Genomic DNA, 12257 nt, shown 5'->3' on the forward strand with positions numbered 1-12257 from the left:
GCCTGACTGCCTGCTGCCCACGTGCCCTGCCATTTGCTGCCTGCACATCAGCCAGGGGTGCTGTTGCTGTGACCACCCCTGCTGGAACCAAAGGCTCCCGACTGCTTTTCCGTCGCCCCACAGCCCAGCCCCAGGACCCTGTTGCCCACCCACTCCTGCCTCTGGGGTTGCCATGTCGGACACTACAACATCTGGCACCAGTGGCAACCCCCGGCCAAGGAGGCAGAGGGGCACCAGCTTCAGTGCCAGGGAAGTTGGTGTCCTGGTGGAGGATGCCCCTGGTGGCTGGGGGTGGGGGTGGTGGGAGACATGGATGGGGGCCTGGTGGAGGGTGCCCCAGGTGGCTGGGGGGTGGGGGTGATAGGGGACATGGGTGGGGGCCTGGTGGAGGGTGCCCCTGCACTGCTGGGGGGTGGGGGTGGTGGGAGACATGGATGGGGGCCTGGTGGAGGGTGCCCCTGGTGGCTGGGGGGTGGGGGTGGTGGGAGACATGGATGGGGGCCTGGTGGAGGGTGCCCCTGGTGGCTGGGGGGTGGGTGTGGTGGGAGACATGAGTGGGGGCCTGGTAGAGGGTGCCACTGGTGGCGGGGGGGTGGGGGTGATAGGGGACATGAGTGGGGGCCTGGTGGAGGCTGCACCTGCACTGCTGGGGGGTGGGGGTGGTGGGAGACATGGATGGGGGCCTGGTGGAGGGTGCCCCTGGTGGCTGGGGGGTGGGGGTGGTGGCAGACATGGATGGGGGCCTTGTGAAGGGTGCCCCTAGTGGCGGGGGGGGGGGTGGGGGATGATAGGGGACATGAGTGGGGGCCTGGTGGAGGCTGCCCCTGCACTGCTGGGGGGTGGGGGTGGTGGGAGACATGGGTGGGTGCCTGGTGAAGGGTGCCCCTGCACTGCTGGGGGGTGGGGGTGGTGGGAGACATGGATGGGGGCCTGGTGGAGGGTGCCCCTGGTGGCTGGGGGGTGGGGGTGATAGGGGACATGGGTGGGGGCCTGGTGGAGGGTGTCCCTGCACTGCTGGGGGGTGGGGATGGTGGGAGACATGGATGGGGGCCTGGTGGAGGGTGCCCCTGGTGGCTGGGGTGTGGGGGTGATAGGGGACATGGGTGGGTGCCTGGTGGAGGGTGCCCCTGCACTGCTGGGGGGTGGGGGTGGTGGGAGACATGGATGGGGGCCTGGTGGAGGGTGCCCCTGGTGGCTGGGGGGTGGGGGTGATATGGGACATGGGTGGGGGCCTGGTGGAGGGTTCCCCTGCACTGCTGGGGGGTGGGGGTGGTGGGAGACATGGATGGGGGCCTGGTGTAGGGTGCCCCTGGTGGCTGGGGGGTGGGGGTGATAGGGGACATGGGTGGGTGCCTGGTGGAGGGTGCCCCTGCACTGCTGGGGGGTGGGGGTGGTGGGAGACATGGATGGGGGCCTGGTGGAGGGTGCCCCTGGTGGCTGGGGGGTGGGGGTGATAGGGGACATGGGTGGGGGCCTGGTGGAGGCTACCCCTGGTGGCGGGGGGGTGGGGGTGGTGGGAGACATGGATGGGGGCCTTGTGAAGGGTGCCCCTGGTGGCTGGGGGGTGGGGGTGATAGGGGACATGGGTGGGGGCCTGGTGGAGGGTGCCCCTGGTGGCTGGGGGGTGGGGGTGGTGGGAGACATGGATGGGGGCCTTGTGAAGGGTGCCCCTCGTGGCGGTGGGGTGGGGGTGATAGGGGACATGAGTGGGGCCTGGTGGAGGCTGCCCCTGCACTGCTGGGGGGTGGGGGTGGTGGGAGACATGGGTGGGTGCCTGGTGGAGAGTGCCCCTGCACTGCTGGGGGGTGGGGGTGGTGGGAGACATGGATGGGGGCCTGGTGGAGGGTGCCCCTGGTGGCTGGGGGGTGGGGGTGATAGGGGACATGGGTGGGGGCCTGGTGGAGGGTGCCCCTGCACTGCTGGGGGGTGGGGGTGGTGGGAGACATGGATGGGGGCCTGGTGGAGGGTGCCCCTGGTGGCTGGGGGGTGGGGGTGATAGGGGACATGGGTGGGTGCCTGGTGGAGGGTGCCCCTGCACTGCTGGGGGGTGGGGGTGGTGGGAGACATGGATGGGGGCCTGGTGGAGGGTGCCCCTGGTGGCTGGGGGGTGGGGGTGATAGGGGACATGGGTGGGGGCCTGGTGGAGGCTGCCCCTGGTGGCGGGGGGGGTGGGGTGGTGGGAGACATGGATGGGGGCCTTGTGAAGGGTGCCCCTGGTGGCTGGGGGGTGGGGGTGATAGGGGACATGGGTGGGGGCCTGGTGGAGGGTGCCCCTGGTGGCTGGGGGGTGGGGGTGGTGGGAGACATGGATGGGGGCCTTGTGAAGGGTGCCCCTGGTGGCAGGGGGGTGGGGGTGATAGGGGACATGAGTGGGGGCCTGGTGGAGGCTGCCCCTGCACTGCTGGGGGGTGGGGTGGTGGGAGACATGGGTGGGTGCCTGGTGGAGGGTGCCCCTGCATTGCTGGGGGGTGGGGGTGGTGGGAGACATGGATGGGGGCCTGGTGGAGGGTGCCCCTGGTGGCTGGGGGGTGGGGGTGATAGGGGACATGGGTGGGGGCCTGGTGGAGGGTGCCCCTGCACTGCTGGGGGGTGGGGGTGGTGGTCGACATGGATGGGGGCCTGGTGGAGGGTGCCCCTGGTGGCTGGGGGGTGGGGGTGATATGGGACATGGGTGGGGGCCTGGTGGAGGGTGCCCCTGCACTGCTGGGGGGTGGGGGTGGTGGGAGACATGGATGGGGGCCTTGTGAAGGGTGCCCCTGGTGGTGGGGGGGGGGGGTGGGGGTGATAGGGGACATGAGTGGGGGCCTGGTGGAGGCTGCCCCTGCACTGCTGGGGGGTGGGGGTGGTGGGAGACATGGGTGGGTGCCTGGTGGAGGGTGCCCCTGCACTGCTGGGGGGTGGGGGTGGTGGGAGACATGGATGGGGGCCTGGTGGAGGGTGCCCCTGGTGGCTGGGGGGTGGGGGTGATAGGGGACATGGGTGGGGGCCTGGTGGAGGGTGCCCCTGCACTGCTGGGGGGTGGGGGTGGTGGGAGACATGGATGGGGGCCTGGTGGAGGGTGCCCCTGGTGGCTGGGGGGTGGGGGTGATAGGGGACATGGGTGGGTGCCTGGTGGAGGGTGCCCCTGCACTGCTGTTGGGTGCGGTGGTGGGAGACATGGATGGGGGCCTGGTGGAGGGTGCCCCTGGTGGCTGGGGGGGTGGGGGTGATATGGGACATGGGTGGGGGCCTGGTGGAGGGTGCCCCTGCACTGCTGGGGGGTGGGGGTGGTGGGAGACATGGATGGGGGCCTGGTGAAGGGTGCCCCTGGTGGCTGGGGGGTGGGGGTGATAGGGGACATGGGTGGGTGCCTGGTGGAGGGTGCCCCTGCACTGCTGGGGGGTGGGGGTGGTGGGAGACTTGGATGGGGGCCTGGTGGAGGGTGCCCCTGGTGGCTGGGGGGTGGGGGTGATAGGGGACATGGGTGGGGGCCTGGTGGAGGGTGCCCCTGCACTGCTGGGGGGTGGGGGTGGTGGGAGACATGGATGGGGGCCTGGTGGAGGGTGCCCCTGGTGGCTGGGGGGTGGGGGTGATAGGGGACATGGGTGGGTGCCTGGTGGAGGCTGCCCCTGCACTGCTGGGGGGTGGGGTGGTGGGAGACATGGATGGGGGCCTGGTGGAGGGTGCCCCTGGTGGCTGGGGGGTGGGGGTGATAGGGGACATGAGTGGGGGCATGGTGGAGGCTGCCCCTGCACTGCTGGGGGGTGGGGGTGGTGGGAGACATGGATGGGGGCCTGGTGGAGGGTGCCCCTGGTGGCTGGGGGGTGGGGGTGATAGGGGACATGGGTGGGGGCCTGGTGGAGGCTGCCCCTGGTGGCGGGGGGGTGGGGGTGGTGGGAGACATGGATGGGGGCCTTGTGAAGGGTGCCCCTGGTGGCTGGGGGGTGGGGGTGATAGGGGACATGGGCTGGGGCCTGGTGGAGGGTGCCCCTGGTGGCTGGGGGGTGGGGGTGGTGGGAGACATGGATGGGGGCCTTGTGAAGGGTGCCCCTGGTGGCGGGGGGGTGGGGGTGATAGGCGACATGAGTGGGGGCCTGGTGGAGGCTGCCCCTGCACTGCTGGGGGGTGGGGGTGGTGGGAGACATGGGTGGGTGTCTGGTGGAGGGTGCCCCTGCACTGCTGGGGGGTGGGGGTGGTGGGAGACATGGATGGGGGCCTGGTGGAGGGTGCCCCTGGTGGCTGGGGGGTGGGGGTGATAGGGGACATGGTTGGGGGCCTGGTGGAGGGTGCCCCTGCACTGCTGGGGGGTGGGGGTGGTGGGAGACATGGATGGGGGCCTGGTGGAGGGTGCCCCTGGTGGCTGGGGGGTGGGGGTGATAGGGGACATGGGTGGGTGCCTGGTGGAGGGTGCCCCTGCACTGCTGGGGGGTGGGGGTGGTGGGAGACATGGATGGGGGCCTGGTGGAGGGTGCCCCTGGTGGCTGGGGGGTGGGGGTGATATGGGACATGGGTGGGGGCCTGGTGGAGGGTGCCCCTGCACTGCTGGGGGGTGGGGGTGGTGGGGGACATGGATAAGGGCCTGGTGGAGGGTGCCCCTGGTGGCTGGGGGGTGGGGGTGATAGGGGACATGGGTGGGTGCCTGGTGGAGGGTGCCCCTGCACTGCTGGGGGGTGGGGGTGGTGGGAGACATGGATGGGGGCCTGGTGGAGGGTGCCCCTGGTGGCTGGGGGGTGGGGGTGATAGGGGACATGGGTGGGGGCCTGGTGGAGGCTGCCCCTGCACTGCTGGGGGGTGGGGGTGGTGGGAGACATGGATGGGGGCCTGGTGGAGGGTGCCCCTGGTGGCTGGGGGGTGGGGGTGATAGGGGACATGGGTGGGTGCCTGGTAGAGGGTGCCCCTGCACTGCTGGGGGCTGGGGGTGGTGGGAGACATGGATGGGGGCCTGGTGGAGGGTGCCCCTGGTGGCTGGGGGGTGGGGGTGATAGGGGACATGGGTGGGGGCCTGGTGGAGGGTGCCCCTGCACTGCTGGGGGGTGGGGGTGGTGGGAGACATGGATGGGGGCCTGGTGGAGGGTGCCCCTGGTTGCTGGGGGGTGGGGGTGATAGGGGACATGGGTGGGTGCCTGGTGGAGGCTGCCCCTGCACTGCTGGGGGGTGGGGGTGGTGGGAGACATGGATGGGGGCCTGGTGGAGGGTGCCCCTGGTGGCTGGGGGGTGGCGGTGATAGGGGACATGAGTGGGGGCCTGGTGGAGGCTGCCCCTGCACTGCTGGGGGGTGGGGGTGGTGGGAGACATGAGTGGGGGCCTGTTGGAGGGTGCCCCTGGTGGCAGGGGGTGGGGGTGATAGGGGACATGGGTGGGGGCCTGGTGGATGGTGCCCCTGCACTGCTGGGGGGTGGGGGTGGTGGGAGACATGAGTGGGGGCCTGGTGGAGGTTGCCCCTGGTGGCGGGGGGGTGGGGGTGATAGGGGACATGAGTGGGGGCCTGGTGGAGGCTGCCCCTGCACTGCTGGGGGGTGGGGGTGCAGGGGGACATGAGCAGGTGTGCAGGGTAGTCCCCTGTTTTGTGGGCTGCCTGCAGGGGCCGTGGAGGGTGTACAGGGAACACCTGTGAGGACCCACCCAGCCAAATCGCGTGTGATAATTCCCGCGCACCCCTGTAATACACGTACCTGGCCAAATCGCATGTGAGAATTCCCGCGCACCCCTGTAATAGACGTACTCAGCCGAATCGCGTGTAGAACTTCCCGTGTACCCCTGTAATACACGTACCCAGCCAAATCGCGTGTGATAATTCCCACGCACCCCTGGAATACACGTACCCAGCCAAATCGCGTGTGATAATTCCCGCGCACCCCTGGAATACACGTACCCCGCCAAATCGCATGTGAGAATTCCCGCGCACCCCTGTAATACACGTACCCAGCCGAATCGCGTGTAGAACTTCCCGTGTACCCCTGTAATACACGTACCCAGCCAAATCGCGTGTGATAATTCCTGCGTACCCCTGTGATACACGTGCCCTGGCTAATCGCGTGTAAAACTTCACGCGTACCCCTGTAATACACGTACCCTGGCTAATCGCATGTATGACTTCACACGTACCCCTGATATGCACGTTACCCGCTTTGCGTTCCTTGTTTGGCAGCCCTGTAGACTGGTCCAGGGTTAGCGCAGCCCTTTGCGATGATTTAGCGATTTTGATGGCTTTTCCTTGCGCGAGGGCGTTCTTGGGGGCGTTACTGGCGCTGCTGCAGGGTCGCTGCGATACTCTGCGCCACGGCTGGTTTGGGAGCCTAAAATCCATGAATACGCTGTGCGCGGAAATCGGTTTTAGCGCACGTGCCTGGCGCAGACAATCGCACGCGGACACTCTGCGCCAGCCGCTTGCGACACTTTTCTGCGAAATTCTATGAATTACCCTGAAAGTCTGTTCTTGCCGCAGTTTCAAGGGACACCTGCCGCTTTAATTAGGAGCCACAGAGAGCTCCATTAACTAGAGAGACCCGTTGATCCACAACAGACAGGAAGATGGGTGGGACTTAGTACATTTTTGTTGCAAAGAACTCTGGTTATGGCCTCATGCATACAGGAGATTGTTCCTGGGGACCCAGGATGGTTCATTAAGGTAAACTCAATCTACACCAATCACTCTGGCCCATTTGGCTTTAAAAGAGGGCTGATCCCCTCTTTTGGCATATCATCTTAACACTTCGCAAGGAGTAGCAAGAAGTTCTCATCTTTGGACCCTGGCTGAAGATACAGTCTACCTTACATCCTCCGTCAGTGAAGGAAGACCAGGACCTTCAAGAGGGAAGCAAGATCCCTCCCCTAAAAATATCCAAGGGAACAGAGAGAGATACTGAATACAGAAGACCTTCCAGCAGCTCCAGAACCAGTACCCAGCAAGCACACAGGATGCCCTGCTAGGCTCTACAGAAAGCTTCCTAAGTGGGAAGTGCCAGAGAGTCTCTGAACCAAACCAAGTCCAAGGCAGCTGCCTGCAACACTCTCCTCAGCTTTGGGTCGCCCACCTTAAAGCACGACACAAACCCAGTGAAGAAGCTAGGAGGAGTGCCTTGACAAGCATCTACTGGCATCCACCTTCAAAGACATTTTCGGGCCAGTCGAGGCCCTTGAGCTGCAACCGACTGCACTGCTGGCTGTTGTTATGCCGCAGTAGGTAAAGCCGTCTGTGACCGGTGTTTTAGAACCGCCAACCAGCACTGAGACAATGATTCCTGACCCTGGGCCACCATGTAAGCCAGCCTGCAGCGGTCCGTCCAGCGTTGCTCACCAAACTGCCTGCCGCCTGATAACCGCAGCTGTCTCCCATCTTGAACTCTGTCACAGAAGCTGCAAAGCGCCCTGAAACTGACCGTACACTGCTGAGCACCAAGAACCTTTACAAGCGCAAGGTACATTGTAGTTCAGTCCCCCTGGTCCTTCTCCAAAGGCCCCCAGAGACATTTCATGACCCATTGCTTCCTTTGTGCTGAAACCAAGTATCCTTGAATTATTGTGATTATTTACTATACCGACTTCCCTCCTTTCAGTATCCAGAGTGCATCCCTTTTCCTTCTTTGAAACGGTCTGTCCTCTGCATTCCTTTAAAGGGTGGGTTGAATTTTGTAGTGTGCTAGAGCTGTCCGTTATAACAATAAAGTAGTTATTTTTATACAACCTTGACTGGACAGTCCCTTTTATTGGTAATCATTGTATTTTCTCTGAGTTGCAACTAAACAACGATCCACAACCTTTTGGGGATAAGCCTGCCTTTCCATCCACATTTCCAAAATTGGACAAGGAGGTTTATAATTGACTTGTGTTTCCAATCTATTTGGATCCCTTCTGGTGTACTGGAGGTGTGGGGCTGATTGATGGTTTAGAAACCGATATTTATCCTTCGACTACTGGTGCCCCGGAAGTTGATTCATCACACTCCCACCCAAGAACTCCACCATGTTATAATCATTTAACTCCACAACTAAATCATAATTCCCAATGACAATGACAGCACCCTTGCCCCTACAACAAGTATGTACTCTCAATCCAATATTGCTGCCATAGCAGCAGAAACAAACGGATCCAAGCATGCCTTACTAGTCAAGTGCTACCTCAATTCACAATCCTTATCATTGGCAATATGACCTATGTTACCGTGTGGATGGCTAGAAAAGGCTTAGGAACAATACATCCCTCATGCTCAAGCCCTTCAATTTAAAAGCTAGGTAATGATGCAAAGCGTGCATCATAAAAGCAAAAGTCACCTACCTCACATCTCATACTGACCAGGGAACGAAAGATTTCAACATAAACCACCAAACCATAAACCTACAGGTCACTGCCAATATTCCACTGTTCTGATGAGAAATCCACACACCTTAGCCTTACTTATATAAGAAGATCCAGCATCTTGTTATTGCAACATGTGACAGCAACATTTCTCGCCAAATGTGAAATGTTTGCAACTTGGAGACAATTCGCCACCAAAAGGTGCTTGTACTATGCACAAATCCCAAGGTTGATCTTCTTTAAAGGTAACTTTACTTAGTTTAAAAAATCAATCATTCAAGTCATGCATGACCTTTCCACATAAAATGTACAATGGGCTTCATTACGAGTATGGAGGCAGCCATGCCCTTAATAAGGGCATGGCTGCCTCCATACTGGGTCCCAGTACCGGGTTCCTTCAATGAGGAATAACCGGGTCATTCCGACTTTGGAGGACCTGGTAATTCCTCCCAGAATGAACCCATCCCCATTCCCATTTGAGCCCCCATAGGGCTCAATGGGAATGGGGAGGGAGCTAATAACGGGCCCGTTATATAACTAAATGTTATTAGCTCCCTGGTCCCCTCACGGGACCCGCAAAGGACGTCTGGTCTGGTCAGGCGTCCTTACCGGGTCCGCAAGGGGACCTCGTAATAGGGCATCCCGTAATGTTGTAATGAGGCCCAATGTCTCATTTACTCTCTTCCCATGTAATGCCACAGAGCCATTATTATCCTAGCACAGGGAGCATTCCTGGACACCATTAGTTTAGGCCATATACTAGACCTACACAAAATAAGCATTGGTAAAGCCAATAGTTTTTTTTTTGTAGGTATGGTATAGGCATTTGCAGGAACTGCCATAAAATGACAGCAGTGTTTGCAAATGGTGCAAGCGCCAAGGCCCATAACAACAGTGCCTGTCAATGGCAAAGTTGCTGGCTTTTTAATGCTTGTTTTTAACAGACGCTCCTTGCAAGGAACATATGCAAATAAACATATACTATACCAGCAAGCAGTGGCCCAAAGTAGTCCAACATGTGGCTACCTGAACACATTGTTTACCCCCCCCCCCGCACCTCCATTTGGATTATATAAAGTCCATTTGCGCATGTACTATTTTTGAAACCAGTCGAATTTATTATATCCACCTCTTTCATGCATGAGACTCAACCTAAGGTATGATCTTCTAGTGCACCCAGACCTGTACAGTAGCTATCTTAAACACTATGGCCCCTGATTCACAGTGGGCTTTCCAATGGGGTTTTGCCATTCTAAAACGCTTCTGTGAATTAGGCCGTATAGGTGCATACTACGCATAATTAGGCGAACCATACTGCTAGTGCCTGAATGCAAAGAGTTAATGGGCCTCATTACGAGTGCTAATAGCACCATGGCTGCCTCCAAACCGGGCTCCATTACCAGGTTCCTTCAATGAGGAATAACCGGGTCATTCCAACATTGAAGGACCTGGTTATTCCTCCTTGAAGGAACCATTCTCCATTCCCATTTCAGCCCCCATAGGGCTCAATGGGAATGGGGAGGAAGGTAATAACGGGCACATTAGAAATGGCCCGTTATTACCTCCCTCTTCCCCTCGCGGGACCCGGAAAAGACGTCTGGTTTTACCAGACGTCTGGTCTGGGTCCCGCAAAGGGAACCTCGTAATCAGCGCTCATGTAATGAAGGGTGCCGGTCCCATACCGGCCCCCTTCATTACGTGAGCACCAGGGTCGTAATGAGGCCCAATGTCTGAAAACACAGAACTGGCTGTTGCCAGTTTGCAACTATTATGGTCACTTGGAAAGTATTTCCTCTACAAAATTAGGTGGCGTGTCATTGTACTAAAATTATTTGCATACATATAACTTTGCAAACTTAGAAAAATAAATTGTGAAATCTATACATGTTTCATGCTCAATTTTGAAGTAACCCTTTAAAATGATGTCTACACGAATACAGCAAGTGAACACATTTAGCCAAGAGCTACAAGCATTAATATGGAACTCTGAATGATGAAGGATTTACAAGCAGTTAACACCAATGTTCTTAAGTTGCTGCTTGGGTCCTTGACTGAACTCTGCAAAGGTGGACATTGGTAGACGTTGACCCAATTAGTGAAATGTGTTCTAAAACAGTGAATTATTTGCCATTGACATATTCTCGTTTAGCAGTCATGCCTCCCCAATCCAATACCATTTTGCAGAGGCATGACCCTAATCATGAAACTTTGATGTTGGGAATTAGAGATGGTTTACCAACCAGATTCTTTTTCTGGGAAAAAGAATTCTGAGGGATAAGCACAAACGGAGAGAAGGGGGCAGATGGAAGTTAATGTGGGAGAGGTAGGAGACTAGGAGAAAAAGAGGCAGGGATGGGAGGAAGAGGAATAATTTGCACGCCACAGAAGAAAAGCTTACAGAAGAGTTTGGAAAATACATCCATGGCCATTTTAACTGCACACTAGAAGAACTCCAAAGAAGCACAATCTTAATTATTTCTTTGAAGTAATTCACTCAGTCACTAGGTGTAAAAGTAACAGGTGAGGTTACAAGAGGACATTTTCTAGCACACTACCACACTAGAGAAAAGGTGAATGCTGTGTTAAAACCCTGAAAAAAGCTCTACAGCATGGAACCAGTCGCAGTGGCAAACCTGCTTGAAATAAAGGTATGTGTAGAACTGTATTGTCAAACAAAAAACAACAGCTTTCCATATTGTCGAGTACTGTCTAGTGGCCCATGTCATGCTACACCTTGAACTAGTCCTGGCTTTTTTGCCAACGATGCTTTACACCTTGAAAGTAAGGTGTATACTTATTATAATTAACATTTTAAAGATTTTGATTGTAATGATAATAGATAGGTAGTTGCATCTTTTTTAGGACTATTAGATACATTGGCCCTCATTACGAGTCTGGTGGTAGTCATGGCGCTATTTGCGCCATGACTGCCTCCCATACCGGTACCGACTCCGGTTTGGTACAATGGGGACTTACCGGTCCATTCAGACCTTGGAGGAACCGGTAACTCCCCATTTACCAAACCATTCCCCATTCCCATTTGAGCCCCCTTAGGGCTCAATGGGAATGGGGAGGGCGCAACTAACGGGCCGGCGTATGCCAAGCCCGTTATTTGCACCCAGGTCCCTAACGGGTCCCGTCCTTAACACCTGATCAGACCAGGCATTCAGGAAGAGACCCGCTAAGGGACCTCGTAGTAGGACGGTAAGGAATTACTGGCACCGTTCTCCTTACTGGTGCCCGGCATCCCTTACCGCCCTACTCGGAATGAGGATGAGGGCCATTATGTGAAGATGTGTTGATGTGTTCTGTTAAAAACTGTGTTAAAATTTTAAAATGAACTACAGCACAATAAATTAAACAAAATAATAATTATTATTATTATAAGAAAGGCTAAAATACTGTGGTGGATTAGAAGAATGATGCAGACACTGTAGTGACATTTTAACAAGGATTTTATTAAAGAATAAGAGTAAGGCCTATCTATCCCTATTCCTATGGGGTGTTTCCTTCTTACTTTACTAACTAAGCCACTTGTCACTCGTGAGTAGAAGTTCAAATAAATCAGTCTGCTTTCCCAATCTAACCTAACTGACCATACCACTATAATAACTAAACGAGGTCAGGAGAATGACTCGCTTCTTCTGAATACTGTGGTCTTAGCCCAGATGCTTTCTGGGTTTTGATTGTTCTCTTTAGTAGACCGTTCGCAGATAGGCTCTTGTTATTCCTCTGATCTGTTTACGTAACTCCCGTAGGGGATTGCCCGTTTCTCCTTCCTCTTTCTTACACAGTCTCTGGGGCGTGTAGGATTCTTTCAGTCTTGTAGGACTCAAGATTATTGTGCATATTATCCTCCTCTCTTGGCTGTTGGTTATTCTCAATACTTATTATACACTCCTTCCCATATTGTTGTTTCAGGTATAAGGTTAATGCTAATAGCCCCTCAGAGATTTGGTCCGCAAATGTCTCTTTCTCTGATA

General features: G+C 57.3%; 1 long non-coding RNA gene across 1 annotated transcript in view; it reads right to left on the minus strand.

Annotated features, from left to right (window-relative positions):
* The window catches only part of LOC138503775 (uncharacterized), a 318815-nt gene that overhangs the window by 70217 nt on the left and 236341 nt on the right, over window positions 1-12257 (minus strand). The window lies entirely within an intron of this gene.

Source organism: Ambystoma mexicanum, chromosome 11 (assembly GCF_040938575.1).
Source record: "Ambystoma mexicanum isolate Mex_15411 chromosome 11, UKY_AmexF1_1, whole genome shotgun sequence".
Lineage (NCBI taxonomy): Eukaryota > Metazoa > Chordata > Amphibia > Caudata > Ambystomatidae > Ambystoma > Ambystoma mexicanum.